This window comes from Olea europaea, unplaced genomic scaffold (assembly GCF_002742605.1).
Source record: "Olea europaea var. sylvestris unplaced genomic scaffold, O_europaea_v1 scaffold775, whole genome shotgun sequence".
Classification (NCBI taxonomy): Eukaryota; Viridiplantae; Streptophyta; class Magnoliopsida; order Lamiales; family Oleaceae; genus Olea; species Olea europaea.
Genome location: NW_019266170.1, coordinates 168,172 through 178,724, shown reverse-complemented (window position 1 = coordinate 178,724; position 10,553 = coordinate 168,172).

Here is a 10,553-nt window from a genome sequence, read left to right as displayed (position 1 = left end):
AAGAAAACACATTTCCTAACTCTAGTTTCTAGTTTTCCCTCATTTTGATGAGAGAAAGTACAGCTAGAAATTTTTAACACAGTATAGTCAGCACATTTACCATACCATTTTTCATGTGGAGTATCACCATTTAATGCAGTAGAAGGTGTAAAATTAATCAGATAACATGCAGTCATAACAACTTCACCCCAAAAAGATTTAGGAACATCAGAATTCAACATCATACATCTAACTTTTCAAATAAAGTATGATTCATACGTTCAGCCACCCCGTTCTGTTGAGGTGTATAAGGAACAATTTTATGTCTAGTAACTCCACATTTTTCACACATATCATCAAATCTTTATTATAAAATTCTAGGTCATTATCAGTTTTTAGATATTTTATCTTTTTGCCAATTTGAGTTTTAACTTGCAATTTCCATATTTTGAAATTTTTAAATATTTCAGTTTTATCCTTTAACAGATAAATCTACACTCTACGAGAATAATAATCAATTATGGACAAAAAATATCTATTACTACTCATTGTAGGATTAGTAGCAGGCCCCCATAAATAAGTATGAATATATTACAAAACTTTAGTACTTTTGTACATACCAGATTAAAAAGATGACTTATGATCTTTACCAAGGATACAGTGAACACAAAAAGGCACATTAGACACACAGTCTTTTCCAAATACACCTTTATCATTTAGTAGTTTAAGTCATTTAATACTTATGTGAGCTAACCTATTATGCCACTTGTGTATGTCGTCTGTGTTGGTCAAATTTATAGAGGAAGATGAATTTTTAATAATTTCAGCAGTAGTCACATAAATACCGTTTCTTATAATACCTTTACATGTGATAAAAACTCCCTTAATCATTTTTAGCATGTTGTTTCCAATTTCACGAGAAAAACCACCAGTTTCTACTGCTCCTATAGAAATAAGATTCCTTGCCATTTTAGGAATATATCTGACTTCATGTAATTTTAAGCACATAACCAGTGTCAAATTTTAACGTGATATCACCAATTCCAACAATTTTATATGCATGATTATTGCACAAAATAGCATGTCCACTTTCAGATTCTTGCAAATTTTCAAACAAGGCTTTATATGATGAAACATGAAATGATGCATCAAAATCAAATATCCATTCATGTAAATGTGATTTCACAGTTAGATTTATTTCAGTAGGTTCAGAATTAATAACACATAGACTTTACAGCATTCATCATAAGACATAATAACATTTCATTTGTCTCGTCGTGAATCTTTTCTTTTTGTTTGTTTTTCTCAACATAACAATCTTTAATAAAATGTCCAGTTTTACCGCACCAATAACATTTTCTACCTTTAGTTTACTTTTTGACCTAGATAGACTTCTACTTTTCTTTTTACTACCAGATGCGTATCCACTTTGGTTAGCATGAGTCCTAGATTGAGACCTACCTCTCTTATATGAATCTCACCACTTTTTCTCTTGACTCTCTTGGCTTGCATTTCCATATCTTTACTTCTTAACGAGTCCATGACAATTTCAGGTATTAAAGTATCTCTTTTGTATTTAATAGTATTTTTAACTTCTCTATAAGTGTCATGGATAGCATTTAACAAAATAATTACCTTATATTCTTCAGATACTTTCTCATCACAGTTAGTGATATCGTGCACAAGTTTATTGAAAACATTCAAATTGTGATCCAAATCTTTTGAAGAATCGATTTTAAAGCTAAAAAAGCTTTCAAGTAGAAAAAGTTTGTTTGGAGAGGATTTAGACACATAATGCTCCTCCAGTTTTTCCCAAAGTTCTTGAGATGATTTTAATCTACCAACCTTTCTTAATACCGCATCAGACAAATGTAAAATGATAGAAGTATATGCCAATTCATCCAAATTCTTTTTTTTTTCAGTAGTCAAGTTTGCAGGAAAAGAGTCATAAATAGCTTTAAAAAATTTTTGTTGAACAAGAATACCTTTCATTTTTTGTTACCAAATTAAAAAATCTATGATAAGTGTGTTTTTATACACTTATTTAGCTTACAAACATGACTTAAACATGGACAAAGTAGTTGAATTGTGACTTAATCTTGTTAAATTCTTGCAATGTAGGTGTTCCCATGGAAAAGATGGAATTCAGAAGAAAAGAGCCGAAAAGGACCAAAACGGAACAAAGCGATAGTTCGGGGACCAAAGGTGCAAATATTGAAAAATTGAGCTAAAGTGCAGAATTAGAATGAAAATATACCAAGTATGAGATTGAGGATGATACAAGACGATTAGAGGAAGAAAGAAGTAACATTGGACTGAATTGAAGAAAGTGAAAGATGAAGGACTAAATTGCAATTAATCAAAAGATGAGCCGAGCAAATGATCAAGGAATTGATTGACCCAAACATCAATTAGGAGTCAATATGTGATAATGGAACAAAGGAAAGAAAGAAAAGAGATCAAGAAAAGAGAAAACGGAGTTTAGGGACCAAAATGACAAGGTTGTAACTTTACAACCTTGCGGCCGCATGTAACTATACCATGCGGCCGCACATGGTGATGCAGGGTTTTAATTGAGCAAAAAAATTGAACCATGCGGCTGCATGGCCTTAATTTAAAAAAAAACAAAATCTGAACTTCCGTTTTTAATTGAAACTCTTTTGGGGCTCCGTGAGGACATAATATAAAAGCCAAAATTCATCAGAAATAGGGTAGAACGTCCAGGGAGAAGAAGAATACAATTTTTAGAGGCAAGGAACACGAACTTGAAGTCGATTTCACAAGGATTCAAGTGGGTTTTCAAGGTTTTGTTCAAGATTTCAGATTTCAAGAATTTTCATACGGGTGTTATTCTTTCTATTTATTAATTTCATTTTTTTCTGTAATTATGAATCTTCTAGGCTAGGTTTTCAATTACTAGGTGATCGATGAACCGTTGTTTGTTATTTTAATTCTATATTTCATGAATTTAATATAAAGACTCGTTTGGATAATTTGATTGATTTACATGCATTAATTTTCTTCCGCAATTAGTGGCCAATGATTGTGTGAGTGTTGATGACTTATTTCTTACATTTAAGAGAAGTGGAATAGGTTCGATAAGGTGTAAATTAACATAGGGTCCGATAGGGGATAGAGATATACCCCTATGCTTTATACAATTCTTAAATTGTTCACAAAACTACATGCATTCTTGTATGTTTGCATCATCCATAGAGATATAGGCTGGTGGTGTGCAAGAATAGGTCTAATATATATCGAAAGAATATATTGGATAGATTTAGAAACATTGAATTGGCAAATTTTCATCGAATCATTAATTTTATGAAATTAGGGTTTTTATAACTTCAATTGGGGATTCGTGATCCTAGTGACTTTAGTTTGATTCATTTTAATAAATTAGCTTTTAAACTTGCTTAATTTCATTTACTTGAGTGTTTAAGTCGTTTAATTAGAGAAATTTCGAAATTAGGGTTTTCAATTGAAATTAGGGTTTTTTAGTTGAAATTAGGGTTTTCAATTGAAATTAGGGCTTTTAGTTGAAATTAGGGGTTTTAGTTGAAATTAGGGCTTTTTGCATTTAAACCATATTTTCACTCAATTAGATTCGGTTAAGGCTAGATTATATAGAATTGAACTACTCAATCTCTGAGGGACGATATTCGGACTTTTAAAAATCCACTTTATTACTTGTTACGAACCGTACACTTGCGGTAATTTTAAATCGAAAGAATTATTTCGTGAACAAATTTTTGGCGCCGTTGCCGAGGATTGAGTATTCATTTAATTTTATTCAATTTAGCACTAATTCGAACTTTTTATTTTTAATTTATTTTAGTTCATTTTATTTTATTGTTAGTTAATTTTATTACATAAGTGCATATTTTAGTTACTTAAATCCTTAAATTAAATTCTATTGCAGAAGTGCATGCCAAGATCTGCTGAAGGAGATCTACTCCCAGCCGACCCAGAGATCGAACGAAGTTTCAGAAGAAGGCAGAGAGAAAACAGAGTAGCGAGAAATCAGATGGAGAACGTACAACACAATCCTATTGTACAAGCCAATGAAAGAGGGGAAGAAGACGAAGGAAACATGCTCGTTGGAGAGTTCATGACCCCTCAAATCATTCAAAGCCAGTCCAGCATTGTGTATCCACCGTTCGGGCAGCCAAATTTTCAATTGAAGACAAATGTGATACAACTGTTCCAGAACGGACATCAGTTTTGTGGAAGAGTTGAAGAGAACCCGCACACGCATGTCTCACGCTTCTTAGAGATGTGCCAGCACTTCAGATATCAAGGAATCTCTGACGACGCCATAAGATTAAGACTGTTTCCACATACTTTGTGGGGCAAGGCGATTGAATGGCTTGATTCTCAGCTGATAGCCAGCATTACTACCTGGAATGACCTAGCTCAGAAGTTCTGTACTACGTTCTTCCCATCGGCCAAGATTGCAAAGCTAAAGCACGACATATCTATCTTCAGGCAAGGTGAATCTGAAAATTTTGATGAGACTTGGAACAGATTCAAAAATCTACTAAGGAAGTGTCCACACCACGGGATTAGCAAGGGACTTCAGGTCCAATAATTCTATGCAGGACTACTTCCAGCTTTCAAGAGCATGGTCGACTCTTCAGCTAATGGGTCATTGTCCACAAAAACAATTGATGAAGCGTTGAAGTTATATGAGACAATGGCTACAACCTCAGCAATGTGGACCATGGAACGAGCAGTACTAAAGAAGACACTAGGAGTTTATGAAGTGGATGTATATTCAGCGTTATATGCTAAGATTGACTCCTTATTTCACAAGGTGGAAAACATTACTCAGTCAGCTAATGCAGCGCAGACAAAGAAGGCAACTTGTAAAGAATGTAGAGTTGAGCATGTGGCAGCAGAATGCCCAATTTTGATGCAAGGAAAAGAGCAAGCAGATTTTGCTCAATGGGGACAACGCCAGCAGAATAATGTGTATGGAGAGACCTTCAACCCAAGCTGGAAAAAGCACCCCAACTTTTCTTGGAGCAATCAAAATCAGAACAGGCCACAAGGGCAATATCAACAGCAAGAGAAGAGGCCTCAATTGGAAGAAATGTTCGGCAAATTCATGGAACAGACCAACCAATATATGGAGGCGAACAACCAATTCATGAAGAAGACAGAAGCCACTCTTCAGGACCAGAATGCAGCCATTAAGAATTTGAAAACTCAGATGGGACAGATGGCAGTTGCATTAACAGGTAGAGCACCAGGCAGCCTGCCAAGTAACACAAAAGTCAATCCGAAAGAGCATGCAAAGGCTATAACAACTAGAAGTGGAGTGGAATTGCCTGAGAGACAAGTGAATAATCTTGTGGCAAACAGAGAAGAGATATCTCCTGAAGTAGAAGAGAATTTAGAGCAAGAAGAACAGACAGAAGAGCCAACACCGAGAGCAAATAAAGGAAACTCAAGGGATAAAGAAACTGTAGCTGTGAACCCCTATGAGCCACCCATACCGTTTCCACAGAGGCTGAAGAAGCAAAAGATGGAATAGCAATACAACAAGTTTCTCAAGGTCTTCAAGAAGCTCCATATCAACATCCCATTCGCTGAAGCACTAGTTCAGATGCCTAGCTATGCAAAATTTCTGAAAAACATCCTATCAAATAAAAGGAAGCTAGGAGATTACGAGACAGTTATGCTAACAGAGGAGTGCAGTGCTAGGATTCAGAGAAAGCTCCTGCCAAAATTGAAAGATCCAGGGAGTTTCACTGTCCCTTGTACCATTGGTGAATTTTATTTTAATAAAACTTTATGTGATCTTGGTGCAAGTATTAACTTAATGCCATTGTCTGTTTTCAGGAAATTAGGATTGGGAGAAGCTAAAGCTACCACGGTGACCTTACAGCTGGCTGACAGATCATTAACACATCCACGTGGAATAATTGAAGACGTGTTGGTTAAAGTGGAGAAGTTCATATTCCCAGCAGACTTTCTGATTCTGGATATGGAAGAAGATAAAGATGTTTCTTTAATACTGGGCAGACCATTCTAAGCTACAGGCAGAGCGTTGATCGACGTTCAGAATGGGCAGTTGATACTGAGATTGGGAGAAGAACATGTTTCATTCAATGTCTTCAAGGCCATGAAACTGCCAATAGAGACTGACAGATGTTTCAGGGTTGACATGATTGATAAAATAATTGAAGAGTCATTTACACTGCAAAACCCATCAGATGCATTGGAGGCTTGCATCGCATATTCTAAATCCAAAAATTTTGATTAGGAAGATATAGAAATGTGTGCAAGATTTTTGGAGTCCAACCCACCTTACACGCGGAAATGATACTTTGAGGAGCTTGGGACAGGGCCAGAGAAATCACAGCCATCTATTCTAAAGCCACCAAAGTTGGAACTTAAGCAGCTGCCCCCACACTTAAGATATGCATATTTGGGGGAGTCCAATACACTTTCAGTGATAATTTCAAACATGGTTAGTGAAGTGGATGAGGAAAAACTGCTTAGGGTGCTTCGAGATAACAAGCAAGCAATTGGGTAGACCATAGCTAATATCAAAGGGATCAGCCCTTTCTTATGTATGCATAAAATTCTCATGGAGGAGAATTTTCGACCAACAGTTGAAAGTCAAAGAAGGCTAAACCCAAACATGAAAGAGGTAGTAAGAGCTGAGGTGATTAAACTTTTGGATGCTGGAATAATCTACCCGATATCAGATAGTAAATGGACTAGTCCAGTGCAAGTTGTACCCAAGAAAGGAGGAATTACAGTGGTTCAGAATGAAAAGAACGAGTTGATTCCGACAAGGACAGTAACAGGGTGGAGAGTTTGCATTGATTACCGCAAACTAAATACCACTACAAAGAAAGATCACTTTCCTCTTCCGTTTATAGATCAGATGTTGGAGAGATTGGCAGGCCATTCCCACTCCTGTTTTCTAGATGGGTATTCGGGTTATAATCAGATACCAGTGGCACCGGATGATCAGGAGAAGACCACCTTCACATGCCCCTATGGTACCTTTACATACCGAAGAATGCCATTTGGACTTTGCAACGCTCCTGCCACATTTTAGCGATGCATGATGGCAATTTTCTCAGATATGGTAGAGAAATTCATTGAAATCTTTATGGATGACTTCTCGGTCTTTGGGGCCTCATTTGATGAGTGTTTGGATCACTTAAATTTGGTTTTGCAAAGATGCAGAGAAACGAACTTAGTATTGAACTGGGAGAAATGTCATTTCATGGTTCAAAAGGGAATAGTCTTGGGACATAGAATATCAGCGAAGGGGATAGAGGTGGATAAGGCGAAAATTCAGGTTATTGAGAAATTACCACCACCTACATCAGTAAAAGGAGTTCGAAGTTTCCTTGGGCATGCAGGGTTTTACAGGAGGTTTATAAAGGACTTCTCCAAAATCACCAAGCCTCTGTGCAACTTGCTAATGAAAGAGGTATCTTTTGAGTTTAATGAGGAATGTTTGATAGCGTTCAATAATTTGAAGGAGAAACTCACAACAACGCCTATGATTGTGTTTCCTGATTGAGATTTGCCCTTTGAGCTAATGTGCGATGCGAGTGATCATGCAGTTGGTGCGGTACTAGGACAAAGAAAGAATAAAATCTTTCACGTGATATACTATGCAAGTAGAACTTTGAACGACGCCCAAATCAACTATGCTACAACCGAGAAGGAATTGCTAGCTGTGGTTTATGCATTCGACAAGTTCAGATCGTATCTTGTTGGGTCTAAGGTTATCGTCTACACAGATCATGCCGCTCTGAAGTATCTTATGACAAAGAAGGATGCTAAGCCGAGATTGATCCGTTGGATATTGTTGTTTCAAGAGTTTGATATTGAGATCAAGGATAAGAAGGGCGGTGAAAATGTGGTAGCCGACCACCTACCAAGATTGGAACGGGATGAACCTGAGATGTTAGTTGACATCAATGAAATCTTTCCAGATGAGCAATTTTTGTAGTAGAAATAGTCCCATGGTACACTGATATCGTTAACTACCTTGCTAAGTCCATCCCGCCACCAGACTATTCCAGCCATCAAAGAAAGAAGTTCTTCGCAGAGCTGAAGTATTACTTTTGGGAGGATCCTATTATCTATAGAAGAGGCGCAGATCAGATAATCAGAAGATGTATTCCTGAAGATGAAGTACTTGACATTCTAGAACATTGTCACTCTTCTGCTTATGCTGGGCATTTTGGAGCTTCAAAGACTGCTGCAAAGATACTACAGTCGAGTTTCTATTGGCCTACTTTATTCAGAGACACGTTCGAGTATGTGAAGAGATGCGATAAATGTCAACGAACCGAAAATATCTCAAGAAGAAATGAGATGCCACTAAATTATATCTTGGAGGTTGAAATATTTGATGTATGGGGAATAGACTTCATGGGACCTTTTCCCCCATCGTACTCAAATCATTATATCTTGGTGGCCATTGACTATGTCTCTAAGTGGGTGGAAGTTGTTGCATTGCCTACTAATGACGCGAAAGTGGTGATAGAGATCTTGAAGAAGTACATATTTACAAGATATGGTACACCGAGGGCAATAATAAGTGAGCGGGCAAACACTTCATAAATCGTCAATTAGAGCAGCTGTTGAACAAATATGGGGTAAAACATAAAGTAGCAACTCCATATCATCCACAAACCAATGGGCAAGTTGAAGTTTCGAACAGGCAGTTAAAGAGAATACTGGAAGTTACAGTGAACTCATCCCGAAAAGATTGATCTAAGAAGCTTGACGATGCACTGTGGGCTTACAGAACATCATTTAAGACACCAATAGGAATGTCTCCATACCGCCTGATTTTTGGGAAAGCGTGTCATCTACCATTGGAGTTGGAGCATCGAGCATATTGGGCTATGAAATAGTTGAATATAGATCTCAAGGCTGCTGGTGAAAAACGACTGCTGCAACTTAATGAATTGGATGAGATGAGAATGGAAGCTTATGTGAACTCAAAGTTAATCAAGGAGCGCACCAAGAGATGGCATGATTTAAACATTCAGAGGCGAGAGCTTGAAGTTGGCCAGAAAGTGTTATTGTACAATTCTAGACTCAAACTCTTCCCAGGAAAGCTAAGAACAAGGTGGTCGGGTCCCTATACCATAACTAAGGTGATGCAATATGGGGCTATTGAAGTGAGTCACGAGACCAAAGGTACTTTCATCGTCAATGGGCAAAGACTGAAACACTATTGGGGCTGTAATTTCCCTAAGCAGAAGTCCACTGTGCAACTCAACAACCCAACGTGAAGAAGATGCAGGAAAGTCGAGCTATCGACTATAAACTAGCGCTGGGTGGGAGGCAACCCACTGTATCCTTCAATTTATTTCATTGCATTTGTTTTGGAATTTGTTTACATTTCGTATGTTTTATTAGGTCATCGATCATTCACGCATGATAGTCTAGGCACTACACGTTTATAGTTGCATGAGTCGAGGTTAAAGAAAATGTTTTGGGTGTTTGAGTGTGAAGTAAAGAATTTCGGGGTTCAAAGTCGTTCGTTTTATTTTTCAAGATGTTTTTCAAAAAAAAAAAAAAAATAAATAAATAAAAAATTTGGGTTTTGTCCATGCGGCCGCATGGACAAGGGGTCCATGCGATCGAACTTAAATGGGGGGAGACCAAGAACACCATGCGGCCGCATGGCGTAAAAGTGACGGGTTTTAAACCCGTCACTTGCTAAACTAACCCATTTCCCCCCAATATCACTCCCACACAAATTCTCCCCCCCTTCCCCCCAAATCCACCTTCACTCACAACATCAATCACCAACACTCTTGCACATCTTCACCCTAACCCCACATTATTCCCAACACTGGCATACATTATCAAGAATTTTGGAGCAAAGCTTTTACCTTCCTTTCACAAAGATCTCAAGGTAAGAAATTGAATTTCTATGCAAAGTTTAAAGTTCTTCTTTGATTTCATTACATTTTCGAATTGGGTAAGTGGTGATGGTGAATTGTGATTAAATTGTGAATTGTGGACTAGCCCTAAGTGTAAATCAAAAACAAAGTGAAGGAAATTTCCAATGCACACAACGTGTTCGATTAAATGTCAATGAGACATATGATTCTAAATTTTGAACTTTTCATTTGTGTGATGATTTACATTGTTAATGTGAGGCGTACTAGACGAGAAATCTCATGGAATTTCATTGGAAAACATTAGCCTCACATATATGTGCACATAACCACATAAATTGCTAAGCCATGTCAACTCACGTCACTAACTTCGTCCATATATTTGCCTAACCAAACGACCTCCGATTGTAGTGAAATTTGGATATATGCTAGACCACAATGAGTACTTTCATATGCCCGGACCTTTTCCAGGGAAATTTTAATATTTCTCGATGATGCTCGGGGCTGAAGTTGGTCACTTAATCATGGGTCGAATTTAAAAAAAAATGCATGTTAGAGCCATAGTTTTGAGTTTTTCTCATTAATGCAATATTGATGTTACATCGACTTCCATGCGTTGAATATTGCACACATTTTGAAGAAAGTTTGGGGGATTTGTGCATAACAATGATGTTC